The 14,866-nt window shown below is 33.3% G+C and overlaps 1 pseudogene; it reads left to right on the forward strand.

Moving 5' to 3' along the window:
* Positions 1–10,424: 10,424 nt before the first annotated feature.
* Positions 10,425–13,405, forward strand: LOC111784992 (annotated as a pseudogene).
* Positions 13,406–14,866: the final 1,461 nt, after the last annotated feature.

A 14,866-nucleotide genomic window follows, 5' to 3' on the forward strand; every position in this document is an offset into this window, starting at 1 on the left:
GTTTGTTGGTAGCCATTGTTGTTAAGTTTGAAGGTTTTATTCTATGGAATTCCAGTGACAGAGGCTGTGAGAAAGACAGGGACAGAGGCAAGTTGCGAGGACTTTAAGGTGAAACTGTCCAAATGTAAACATTATAGAATTTGTTTTGTAGGGAAAGAAAGTGAAGAGTTTTGTGTCAAGTTGGTTGCAGAGAGACTTCTTTTGGTTTTTTGTTTTCAAAATTCAAAGTTTCCTTTGGATTCTGGTCCTAGATCAAAATTCGGCTCCTCGTTCAATTCTTTTGACGTTATTGATCCTTTTCCTCGTTCGAGAAGTTCTACAGATGGAGACATACTGAAAACCATGCCTTTCGAACACAACACCCTTCTTTCAAACACTGTAAACTCGGATAGGAAAAGGTTTTCGGTTTCTTCTTCTTTTCTACCTAAGGACATCAGATTGAGGAATCCTTGATTCTAATTTTTAGTATGAGTACTGCGCATTGCGACCACGGCGAAGACTCCCTTCTTTCCAAGCTACGCCTTCAAACAAATACAGAAAAATCATCCTATTGAAAACATTACTAACCCACAAATAACTGTCTGTTTGAAACCTAAAGATTATATTGTAATATTAAAATTTGAATTTTTAAAAATTATGCCGGTGAAGATTATATATATATATATATTTGTTTCTAAACTTTAAAATAAATGTTGTTTAAAAAATAATAATAAATGGAAAAAAATTAACTCCCAATTTCCGCAGATTCTTTGGCACGGAATCCCTACCTCGATTCTTGCGAAAATAAATGGAAAATTTTGTGGAAATGGGGACGGAGAAGACATGCATCGTCCCGTGGACATCTCTAATATATCCCGACCAAGACAATTGAATTAGTATAAAAACTTTATAATTAGTTGTAAAGAGATGAAAAGCAAAAAAAGAAAAAGGGATATGAGTATTTGTGTGGGATTAGGTTGAGAAAAAGCATAGGAATGGTATCTCTGTGTGTTTGTTTTGGTGCTGTTTTCAATGTTACCAAAACCCCATTTTCAGGAATCTTCACCAAACTCACCTACCTTCATTTTTTCTCTTAATTTTATGAATTATATTTCTTTTATTACAACATTTTCAAACTATGAATCTGTATTCTAAACACCCATGTGGTTTGGAGAATCTACAAATCATGTATTTATGACCATAAACAAGTTGTGTTTATGGGTGTAATCATTTTATATATGAGTCGATCATTCATGAGTTATTCGTAATTATAAATTGGTCAAAAATTCGTTTCATCCTATACGTACACTTTTCACCTTAAGTACTATTAATTCTCTAATGAACAATTTTTTTATGATCCAACCATAAACTAAGCTTCTCTCGGATTAGTGAGAGGCTGGGGCGAGACTCTATTGTTCATGTCTTGAAATTAAGAGTTTAGCTACTCATTTACTTTCCTTACATGAGAAAGAATGAATTCCATCTTACACGATTATGTTCCAGCTCCTTATTTGGTCAAATCTGCAATTTGGTAGGCATATTCAACTGATTAAAAGTAATCATACGCCCTACAAATCAAAAAAACAAGTCTTCATCACTCACTTGATTAAGATTTAGTCACACACGATTATTCTGTGAAATATTATTTTCTTAATAAACAAATCTATAAGAAAATATTAAGTATTTTGAAATTCAGTCTTATACAAATTTATTGTATAAGATATCCTTTGGAACAATTACAATGGATTATACCAATAATGCCATCATTTTCCTCCGGATAAAACCCACATTTTAGATTTTAGGTTATTACTTGAACATAATCCTCTCAAATGTTTAGAAGTTCATTAATTTCATTCCCTTATACCTCAACTTTTTGAATGATTTCATAACAATACCTCTAGATTTGCCAGGAAAATACTCCAAATTATAACTAACATGACCCATATGCCTTGAGGTCATCCCAAGTTGCAGGATGTTGTTGCCATCACAACTCACTTGGTCATGCCATTGAGAACGGGCACATGTGTCGTTCATAATATCGGGACATCTCAAGCATCCATCCTTCCAGGTCCTATCGAGGCATTTGACCCTCCCGTATCCATGTCATATTGTTTACAAACTCTGTACCGGATAGCAGGTGTATGATCCAACCTTCGACACATGGGTTGAGACGCAATACTAGCATACCTGTGCCCCCGGTACTGTCCTTGAAAAATTCATTTCAAAGGAAGTCGCTTGAGATACTCGGCTCGAAATGCTCGCCCTCACTATGACACACATATGTGCCATAGGATAGCTCACTTAGGCCACAAGACCCAGGGGAAGGTGGAGAGTTGACATCGTGTCTCCCTTGAGGCATTTTCAATATTTCTCGTGTTGATGTCATTTTGGCGAATAGTCATATGGTGTCGTGGAGCGTCTGTCTAGTGTCCGATTGACACTAAAATTGGCAAGCATTCATATTTCATATAGATGGACTTGACTCTAGAATTGCATGCCCAAATTCCCTTTGGAACCTTGACTTTAGAGGTTAAGGCCTGAAGCCCTACCCGACGCTTCAACAAGCCTATCGTGACAGTTATGTCTACTCGTTGCCCCTATCTTGCTTATGCCTCGTTTCCTTTTCAATGTACACACTCTATAATGTGTTAGATGATGCACTGTCCTCCTCAAGTTGCATCATGACATTCTTTATATTGACCCTTGCGTGGCTTGATAGGTGCCACTTGAGAGTCGCCACTTTGTTTGTCTCTACGTGAGGGTCACAACCAACTCTGTTCATAATATGGTTATGACATTCTCTTCCACTTAAATTAGTTATTGTCTTCAATCCCATCGCGGATTGGGACGTTCTCCCCACTTAATCTTGAGATTGTCCCCATGACAATCCACACTTTGGATTGTTGCAGACTTGACCTACTGGAACTAATCGTGCTTCAGACAAGTATTAATTTACTAAGCACTTAACTTCTCTTTTGTCATAATACTTATCTTATTGATGCCTCTTGGTCAGCTTGAGGACAAGTTCGAGTTGATGCTTATGACTCCTCTTTGTCATATGTTACCACTTTCTGACTCTCTCTCGTCTGTCATTGGGTGAACTTGCCCCAACTTAACTTTAGCACTTCTCTTGGTCAATCTACATACTCTCTGAGCTGCACATGACGGTACACCTCGCGGGGTGTGGCTCGCAAGTCCCACGACTTTAGCACTTCTCACAAATAGTTGTGTTCAACACACCATCCTTAAGAAGGCTGCTTCACTATCGCCTAATTCACTTGCTTTGTCGTCGAGAGCAGGCTGTTCATATCTGGGTTTGTTGAAAATAAGCACTACTGTGGGGGAGTGACATAATATCTACAACTCAAAAATGTGAATAGATATGAAAATATTATTACTCAACCAAAGAATACAGATTTAAGAATGAAAAATAGAATTGGGATCGAAGGTTCAATCTTCATTGATATTCACAACGTTTAAAGAGGATACAACATACCAACTAATGCCTATAAATAAGGAAAACATAAACTAACTAAATCTTGAGAATAAAATAAAATATACTACCAATCAAATCATAGAGAGAAAAATATTAATGGATTACTAATATCTAAGATATATTTTATAACTAATATATTCTCCAAATATTAATTAATTACGCATATCTTGGCTAATTCAAACTAACAATAAGTTACACTAAATTTTAACAGCCTCCCTTGTGCAAGCTTATTTATCCATAACTCCTAGAGCCTTCCGAACAACTTCAAACTTCACTTTGGCAAGTGTCTTAGTAAATATGTCTCCAACTTACTCATTAGTATATATTTTCTACAATTCAACATCTTGCAATAACACTTTTTCTCGAATACAATGATAATGAGTTTCAATATGTTTCGAACAAGCATGAAACACCGGATTTCCAGCAAGTTTGATTGCACTTTCATTATCACAATTAATTTGAATTGGCTGATCGAGAGTAGTCACCATTTCTTGAATAAGCCTTCTGAGCCACAAACATTCTTAAGTAGCCATTGTAGCAGCTCCATATTCTGCTTCACAACTTGACAAAGCCACTCAATAAAAATGACTTTGATTTCTCATACATTAATCTATAATTTAGAGTGCCCTTGACGTAAAAAGGAATCATTTTTGCTGCAACTAAATGAGTCTCATGTGGTTGGTCCATAAATTGAGACACAACTCCTACTGAAAAAGCAATGTCTGGCCTTGTGATAGTTAAATAGAATAAACTACCAACAAGTTGACGAAAGAATGTAGCATCTACTAACGACTTCCCTTCATTTCTAGCTAATTTGAGATTTGGTTCCATAGGAGTAGTTTTTTCTCTTGAATTTTCCATATGAAACAGCTGCAATAAACTTGATGCATATCCTTTTTTAGAGAGAAAATAATCATCCTCACATTTCTTAATTTCCAAACCGAGAAAACAATCTGTTTCACCTAATCTTTTTATTTCAAAACGAACAGACAAGACATCTTGGAGACTACTGATTTCAACAATATCATCACCCGTAATAATCATGTCATCAACATAAAGTAAGAGCAAGGTGCATCCAATTATTGTTTTCTTAACAAAAAAGCTCGGATTAACACATGAAGACTTAAAACCACAAAAATTAAGATATTGAGCAATCTTACCAAACCAAGCACGAGGAGCTTGTTTGAGTCCGTACAATGCCTTCTTAAGCCTGCACACATAATCAGGATATTCCTTAGAGGTAAATCCTTGCGGCTGCTCCATAAAAATATCACGATCCAACGTTCCGTAAAGGAAAGCATTTTTCACATCAAACTGCCATAATTTCCAGCCTTTACTAGCAGTTAAAGAGATGATTGCCCATAATGTTACCATCCTTGTGACCGGACTAAAAGTCTCATCATAGTCTCGACCATATTGCTCAGAGAACTCACGAGCAACAAGAGGAGCTTTGTGTCTATCAATTCTACCATCAACTTTTTTCTTCACCTTGTAAACCCACCTACCAGTAATTAAGTCTGCATCATGAGACTTTGGTACAAGTTCTCAGGTGTCATTTTTTTCGAGTGCTAAAATTTCTTCCATCATTGCATTTTTCCATTATGAAATTCCTTTAGCTTCACTGTACAACTTTGGCTCATTTTCACTTGTATCTCCCATAAAAAAACAAGACATAACAGAAAATTGATTAATGTCAACTATAAAATCAGACAAATGATTTGATAACTTTTTCTGTCTTTGAGGATTTTTTTCTTGTGGCAACTTCAATGTTTGCAGTGGCTTCTGTATTCTCTTCAGTTTGAATGTCTGTCGCAATTGAAAAATCTTTTCTCCCCAACGTAGAATCATCAGGAAAAAGTGCAACAGTAGTTGTACTTTTGCTGTCATCTGCATCGTCTTTGTAACTTGAAATTTCATCAAACACCACATCACGAGACACAATAACCATCTTTGTTTCCAAATCCATACACCTCCAACCCTTTCTATGAGTATCATAGCCAACAAAAATACATTTCTTGGCCTTTGAGTCAAGTTTAGTTCGATTATGTTTTAGTACATGAACATAACAAATAGACCCAAAAATACGAAAATAACTCACATTGGGCTTACGATGATAAATCAGCTCGAATGGTGATGATTCTGTCCCTGGCCATGGAGGCAGCCAATTTACAACATGACAAGTTGTTTGAAAAATTGATGCCCATAACTCTCTTGGAAGACTCCTCACATGCGGCCAAGACAAGCAAACTGATGTAAGATGAGCTAACTTGCGCTCAGCCACCCCATTTTGTTGCGGGGTTTATGGACAAGTCAGTTGATGCTGAATCCCATGCTCCTCGATAGAAAGAAATTCCCCTCCATTATCAGTGCGCAAACACTTGATTTTCAATTTAAATTCTTTTTCCACGGCATGCTTAAAAAATTGAATAAACTTTGAAAAAACTTCACTTTTGTGTTCCAAGAAGTATACCCAACTGAAGCGAGAGAAATCATCCACAAACACCATCACGTAATGAAGGTCGGTATAGCTTGCTGTTCGCGTCGGTCCCAAAGATCAGAATGAATCAATTCCAATACTGTTGAAGCTCTACTCTTTGAGCTTGTGAAAGGAAGACGATGAGACTTGCCATATTGGCAGTCTGGACAAACCTCATCATGCTGAATATCTTTAAAGACAGGGACATCATCAAGAAATTGTTTTGTTGATATTTTCTACAACAACTAAGAACCCACGTGACCCAAACGAGCATGCCAAAAAGTTGAGCTTGCATTATGACCAACTTTCTCTTTATATATTCATCACTAGCTGATAAAACATACAAAGATTTTTTTCTTTTTTCACAAAACTGGATATCAGCATTAACATGTTTCACATTAGAAAGTATTTGAACATCTTTAGGACCAAAAAGAACATACCTTCCTGAACTGTTATTTGTGATACAAAAGCAAGAATTTTCTTCAAACTAGGAACATGATAAACGTCCTTGAGTAGAACACTCCCATCATTCAAATCTCCTTCTTTCGTCACAAGATACATTGAATTATCAGCTGTCATAATGACCTTCTTTTGACAATGTGGACGAACGTCTGATAGAAGAGTTTCGTTTCCAGTTGCATGATGAGAACAACCGGAATCAACAATCCATTCTTCATTGTAGTCTATCATGAGCATTTGCAGAGACATCATCTTGGAGTACACCTGAAGTCACATTTGTTGACTGGTCAAGAACCTCAGTGGTTAAGCAGTGTTCTCAAATTGGATCTGAAGAACTTTTACTTTCATGTACAGCATTTGCTTCTGATTCCTGCATTTTAACTCGACAATTTGGCTTGATATGGCCTGGCTTTCCACAACGATAACACACCACTTTCACCTGACAATCTCGTTTAAAATGACTAGGTTTTCACACCTGTAACAAGCTTTAAATGACTTCTTTGACGACTCTTCACTTCTGAATTGATTCCCATTGCTTGATGAAGGTTTTGAATGAAAATTCTGTCTCCTTTTATCTTTAACATACAACACATCTTCTGATTTTGGGGAAAACTCATTGCTGCTAGTCATTTGCTTAATCAAGGCTTGTGATTGGAAAAATGATTTTCAATTCAATAAATGTAGGCTAATTTGCCCACCCTTGTATTAAGGAAACAAAGGGTATAAAGTCTTTTCGTAATCCATGAATAAGATAACGCCGTAATCGAGCATCACTCATTGGCTCCTCAGCATCTAAAATTACCTTGAGTTACCACAGCTAGTTCATTCTCTAGAAATTGCAATTGAGCGGTATTTTTCTTAGTAAACAACTTTTGAAGTGTTTCCCACACTTGTTTTGGTTACTTTAAATGGTCAATATATTCCTTGCTAATCAAAGTTCGCAAGGTGAATAAGGCTTTTCCATATTTGATCTTCCATTGTCGGCATAATTCAGCATTATGTGGAGTATCTGCTGGAATTTATGTGTCATCACCTTCAATTAAATCCCACAAATCTTGCCCATGTAAATAAGCTTCCATACATAACTTCCAATAATTATAATTATTGCCAACAAGCTCTTCTATAGCTATACCCACAAGAGCACTTCCACCATTCATCTCGTTTGAGTAATAATATCAAACCCTTGGTCACCAACTTGGCTCTGATACCTGACACAATATCTACCGCTCAAAAGTGTGAATAAATATGAAAATATTATTACTCAACAAAAGAATACAGATTTAAGAATGAGAAATAGAATTGGGATCGAAGGTTCAATCTTCATAACTAAGATATATTCTGTAACTAATATATTATCCAAATATTAACGAATATCTTCACTAATTCAAACTAACAATAAGTTGCACTAAATTTTGACAGGGAGGACTTTTTATGCGCGTTTTTTCAAATTCATAAATTAAAAGTACTATTTTTAAAAACAACTAAAAAATTGAAAATCATTTGGATAATTATGAACGTTTATTTATAGGGATTAAGGTCAAAGTGTGGAGAAAAGATTTATGAACATGATTTTCCAAGATGGTGAGAGTATTTATATTTTTTAATAAAAAATAAAAAATTCAACCAACCAATTAGTTAATTAAATGATTTTAAAATGAAAGCAATATTTTGATTTAAATAATAAATGAGTGGAGAGAAAGATATGTCACTTTCCCCATTTGCATTCATTTATTAACAAAATCCAAACATTATATCCCATTGGTGATTTCAACAAATTGGCCATCAAATTTTTATAAAAATTCACAAGTGGGATTTATTATTATTATTATTATTATTATTATTTTTTTTTTCCAAAAAAGATTTTGAGGCCACAAATGTTAGGTTGGATACTGTTCCCATGTCACCATACTTCATGTTCCATGACACGACAATATAATTTTAAATTAAATTAATCAAATTTCTTTTTAATTAATCAACTTGGTTTTTCCCTCAATATTTTTTTAATTAATTGTATTAATAATATTTTCTTTACTTGGGATAATTCAATTTTCCTTTTAATATAAATAAATTACTTGGTGGTGAGTTTTTAGAAGAAAGCGTTATTATATTTTAAAATGAAGGAAAAAGGGACCACAAATTATTAAAATTAAGTGCTTATAGCAATATCGCTTTTTAATTATAATTAGTGGTAAAACGGGTACATGTAAAATCTCTCCGACCAAGTTTTAGAAATTTTAAATCAAAAAACCTAAATGGGTTTAAGAGTGTTTAAAACATTTGATGATTCAAAAATATTGAATTGACATGATTTAATCTATATGGTTTAAGTAACAACTCAAATTAATGAAAATTTTATGGGTTGGATTGGTTCGATTCATATGATTCCGAGTTGAATCATACCATCTGGATTTATTGTTAAATTTTAAGAAAATATTTTTTCTTACCATACAATTATATATTCATATATTTATTTTGATTTTATAATTATAATTTTTTAAGTCTCTCGAAATAAATATATAAATAAATGTTTTATATATTCACGATTAAATTTTATTAAAAATAAAAATTTGAATGAATGACTAAAATAATCCCAACCAGACCGATTGAGTTACATTAGGTTTGTTATTTAATAAAGTTTGCTTACATTAAAAAAAAAAATTCAACTCAAGCAATTATGTTGAATCTAAAAAATATATCAACTCAAACAATTCAACTCATGAACACTCAAAAAATTATCTATAAATCATATATGAATACTTCACTTTTTATTTAATATTGAAAAAATATAAATGATTTGACAGATCTCTACATCATATACATCTTTGTTCTGACGTGTGCATACACGATCAACAACTCCTTGACTAACTAATAAGTCAAATTGAATTTTCTCAAACAAACGATAAACGATAAAAATAAGTCATTTTGAATGAGAGTTTGAAGTAATATGACGTATCTCTAACCTAAAGATCTAGCTCGTTAGAGAATGTGTAAGATTATGATAATGTTTTATGTTACCAATAAAGTCACTTTTTCTATAAACTCAATTGCACAATATTTGATTGTGAATGTAATATTAATGAAATTGAATGAATGTATGCTTAATTGGACCATCCATCGTTTTTTTTTTTNATAATGTTCTTACCGAAGTCAAACACCTCTGTTTTATTCCGTTTTCTTCGTAATTCTCGACTGAGTTCCAATACTAAACTTCAAGATTTTCTTTCCTAAATCATCATGTTCAAGAATCATACCTTAAAATTCAAAATTCAGCGACAATCAGGACTAACTCGAGAGTAACTACTGCAAACTTATTTCGAGTTTTCTTCGACGACTTTTTGACGAAAATGGTCGATGCAAGTACTTGATCTCCTTTTCAGTCCAGTGAACGAGTTTGTGAGACTTGCCGATTGGTCTTGTCTCATGGTCGTCGGATCTTGTGGTGTTTTTCCCCTCTTTTCTTCGTTTCTCTAAAACCCTAATTCCCTTCTCCCACTTCTTGATCTCTCTTTAATTTTCTCTCTCTTCTTGGAGGTCTAACCAAGTGTCAAAATTACCGTTTTACTCTACNTAGTATTTTTTATTTTTTCTAAGTTCATCCAAGTATCCAAAGCTCTTAAATCCGCCATACAATTCTAAAAGCTCCCGTTACAGTACACTATTTTATGTTTTTAAAAAATATAGGGACGAGAATGAAACTAGGATTTTCATCCTTCTTATCTATATAATAATAAAAATTCATTATATACTAAAAAAAGACAAATAATGTAGTTATATTATAAAGAATTGTAAACAACTCCATGTTCTTCAAAATTTGATTGTGAATGTAATATTAATGAAATTGAATGTATGCTTAATTGGACCATCCCATCCCCCACTTGCACTTAAATCAATTTCTAATGTTTCATCAACATCATCACCAACGTCATCGTTTTGATCTCTTTTGTAACTCTTCTTTACATTATTATTCTTCTCCATAATCCCATCTGGTACATTGCATCTCATCACCAACAATCCATGGGTGGGAAGCATGGAGAAGTACTCATCTTTTCCCTCTCTTTTCATTTGGGTTTGAATCAGTTGTTGTAATGATTCTTTGTTTGCTTTTGTTTTTAGGTGATTTGGCCAACATTGGTTGCTAATAAGATCTTGAAGAAGAGATTAGGAAGCCATAACTTTGTGGCTGATACTCCAACCAACAACACCATTCCACTTTATGCTCAATCTTCTTCACTCCCAAATGCCTTCTACAACCCTAAACCCATCCAAACCTACAAGTAATGATCTTAAGAACATATGCCTCTTTTGTTTCACCTACATACTTATGATCTCTTTCCCTTTTGTGTTTTTGTTAGGGTTTTTGTTAGTACATGGAATGTTGGAGGTGTTGCACCAAATCAAGATTTGGACATGGAGGATTGGGTGGACAGTTCTTGTGATATCTATGTTTTTGGGTACTTCTTATATAAATAAGCATGCATGTCGATATTGTTTCTGTCTCCGTGTCTTTTATTTCTGTGAGATCCCACATCGGTTGGAGATGAGAACAAAACATTCTTTACAAGGGTGTAGAAATCTCTCCCTAATAAACGCGTTTTAAAAACCTTGAGACAAAGCTCGAAAGGGAAAGCCCAAAGAAGACAGTGTCTACTAGTGGTGGGATCATGAATGGTTACAATTTTGCAAAATTCTCTCTTTATCTATATAATAAGTTAGTTGTATACCTTACCTGTGATGTATATATAGATATATTAATATTTATACATAAAACGTGAGTGGGGCAGGACAGGGTCAGGAGCAAGGACGAGGACGGGGATTGGGGATATAATCTCCATCCCTAGCCCCGTTTAGCTAATAGGGAGAAATTTCTCCTCTCTCATTCCCTGTTCAAACGGGGACTCCTCGTCTCATTTGAGTGGATCCCCATATGACCAAGAGCCCGTAAGTTAAATATACATCTTTATCTTTGATCACCGATGCAGATTCCAAGAAATCGTACCATTGAAAGCCTCGAACGTTTTTGGTTCGGAGAAGAGAGAAATATGTGGAGGATGGAATAGAGTGATGAGAGAATGTTTGAAGAAGAAAGTGAAACAAAATTTCGAGTGTATCATAAGCAAGCAAATGGTTGGGATAATGATATCAATATGGGTTCGAAGTGATCTTCATCCATTCATTAGGTATCCAAGTGTGTGTTGCATTGGGTGTGGGATCATGAGCTGCCTTGGGAACAAGGTATTATTATACAACATATTTCAACATAATTTCTTGATCTCATGACTCAACAAAGCTTCATTCTTATGGGTTCAGGGATCGGTATCAGTAAGATTTGGGCTGCATGAAACAAGCTTTTGCTTTGTGTGCACTCATTTGGCATCAGGAGGAAAGGAAGGAGACCAGAAGAACAGAAATGAAAATGTTCGTGACATATTATGTCGCACTACCTTTCCCATTGGCCCTTCTCTTCATTTCCCCAAAAAGATACTTCAACATGAGTAAGCTCTATTCCCATCGACCTATCGACCTATTTAAATTTTAAAAATGCCCTTACCGTTAGTACTAATTTTAAAAAATATCGGTCAAATTTTAAAAATAACATAATCCCAGTTCAAAAAATATATATATTACTGTCAATATGGATGATAACTCTCTGTTCACACTTCATAGATTATCTCTCAACTTTTTAATCATTTTTTACAAGTTTGTGGGTATTTTTTAAACCCTATGATGTTTTTTTTTAAAAAATTAAAGATATTAATAAAACTTTTGAAAATTCAAGCATATTTTTTAAATAAAGTATTAAAGTTTTCATTATTAATGAAATCTTTGAGAAGTTTTTAACCCATTACAAATTCAACTTATTTTTTTGTCAATTTAGCGTACATCATGCTACAACATAAATAGATTATAGTAATTAATGTATGTTGTCCAATCAAGTAGTTAATTATTGAAAATTGCATGATTAACTAACTAGAAAGCTAACCTAATTATAAATAAATAAATATATGGTCGACTCCATTATTTCTTAGTTGAAATTGTCTTTATTCCTTTGTGTTTTTCTACAATTAAATATTATTATTGTAATCCTACAAAAATATTTCTTCATAATGTTTTTTGAATTCTTTGTATCGATATTTCTTTGTTTGAATTGGTAATTTAATACTGAGTTAACTTTAGTGGAAGAATTAAATATTAAAATAAACACAATTAAATCTATAATTAATTATGATTGAATCGATCTCTTTTTTTTAATATAGCCGAGTGATATTGCTTGGAGACTTGAATTATAGAATTTCTTTACCCGAAGCAACTATAAGATCGTTGGTTGAAAAAAAAGATTGGGACACACTATTACAAAACGATCAGGTAAAATTGGCTGCATAAATACATTTCTCGATCTGAATATAGTTCAAGGTCATATATTCAAATGTTTGTGTCCTTAAATCTCGAGCTATTGAATATTATTGTTTTGTGCACGAGAAATGAAGCTGAAAATGGAGATGATGAATGGTAAAGTATTGGAAGGATGGGAAGAAGGGAACATAAAATTTGGGCCAACTTACAAATATTATCCAAATTCAGAGGCTTATTATGGAGGTGTTCATGGTGTAAAAGCTCAAAAAAGGAGGGCTCCTGCATGGTATTAGCTTCATTTTCTTTCTTCATTTCTTATGGCCTACCCTTTTCTAATTCTTGTCTTAAAATTTAGGTGTGATCGAGTTATATGGAACGGGAAGGGGATTAAGCAAGTATCATATGATCGAGGAGAATCAATGTTGTCAGATCATAGACCTGTAATGGCCATGTTCATGATAGAAGTTGAAACATCGACGAACTTAAAAACTTTGAGGAGTTTCTTTTTATCAAACAGGTTTGAACATCTCAATAATTCTAATACCCCATTTGTTGAGGCGGATGAGGATGAAGACGGTGATGAGATATTTTCAACCGTCGGTTTCGTATGTAAAACGAAATTGACTTTTGAAAGTCATCTTTAAAAATATTAACTTAAAAATTAGAGATATTAATTCATTCGGATCGTCTGTAACATATATAGAAACAAAATGTTTAGGACAAGATATTTCTAGTCGTTATATTTGTTAGTTTTTTTAGTTATTTTTTCAAATTTCAAAATCCATTTTGTTTATTAATGTATCTCTCAGACGAGAGTTAAAATTTTCTAGTTGAATTATGGTTCGGTTGACTTTTTTTTTTTTTTCTTTTTAAGTGAATTCTGAATTTTCATCTCTATTTCGTTTTTTTTTCTTATTTTCTTTGTCTTACTTCGGATTTAGNTAATTTATGACAATAAGTAGAAATCATAGTTCTGTAGGCCAAATTTGATTTTTTATTTTTATTTTTTAATTTTGAAAGTTCTACTTATATTTTCATCATTTCTGTTCAATTGATTTCATATTTTTAGAAAACATTTAAATGTTTGGTCAAATTTTAAAAATAAAACAAAGTTTTTATTGGGAACTATTAAAAGAAAAATAAAAAAACTTAATTTTTAAAAACAAAAAATAAAAGACTACATGCGGGACCTTAGAAATTAAACCGTTATAATGATAGAATCCATCGCAATAATGTTTTTGTAATAGAAATGGGCCTCCAATAAGTCACAAGGCCCATTACTTAACTATTGGGCCTAACCATGCCATAGAAAACTTAAAAAGTTAATTAAGGTATGGAAAATACTTCATTTAAATTTCATAAAACCTAACCTTTATCTCAAAATACAGTCATAGACTTACGTATTTCGAAATCACTTTCAACAAAAAAAAAAAAAAAAAAAAAATAAATAAAATAAATTAATTANAATATCACTACCTTATGTCATGGTCTCAAGTTGCGATGTCGTCGTCAGCCGTACAGGAATGTCTTACCTTAACCTGAAAAAAAATGTAATTGCACATGGCGTAAGTATTTAAAGAAATACTCAGTAAGTGACTCCACTAATGGGGTTAAATGCAAGAACATGTGAATGTAATGACAGAACCTATCATTTAAATCCATTTTCCTACGGTACTGTCCTAACGAGTAATTTGGATGTGTACCATATACTCTACACACAGCTCATACGTACGTATATATATACATCACCATTCACATGTCGTATCATAATCATATCATATTGTAAACACTTCATGGTCTTATCGTTCTCTAACTTATCACAGCCTTAATATTCTTATACCTATCATAGTCATATCGTTATTTGAACGTACTCTAACACTATCGTTCTAATCTATCATAATCTCATCCCTTTCTACCCATATCCTAACCATATTCTTTTTTCAATCTCTCATATCCATACCACTTCGAGACATAACCTAACCTTAACGTTTCGTGAACACATCTTACTTCTATTGTTACATTACGTTTAGTGCATCATTCTCATATCATATCTCAAACATATCATTAAACACATCACACGGTAAATATTATCATACAATTCACAT

The sequence above is a fragment of the Cucurbita pepo genome, unplaced genomic scaffold (genome assembly GCF_002806865.2).
Source record: "Cucurbita pepo subsp. pepo cultivar mu-cu-16 unplaced genomic scaffold, ASM280686v2 Cp4.1_scaffold000321, whole genome shotgun sequence".
Taxonomy (NCBI): domain Eukaryota; kingdom Viridiplantae; phylum Streptophyta; class Magnoliopsida; order Cucurbitales; family Cucurbitaceae; genus Cucurbita; species Cucurbita pepo.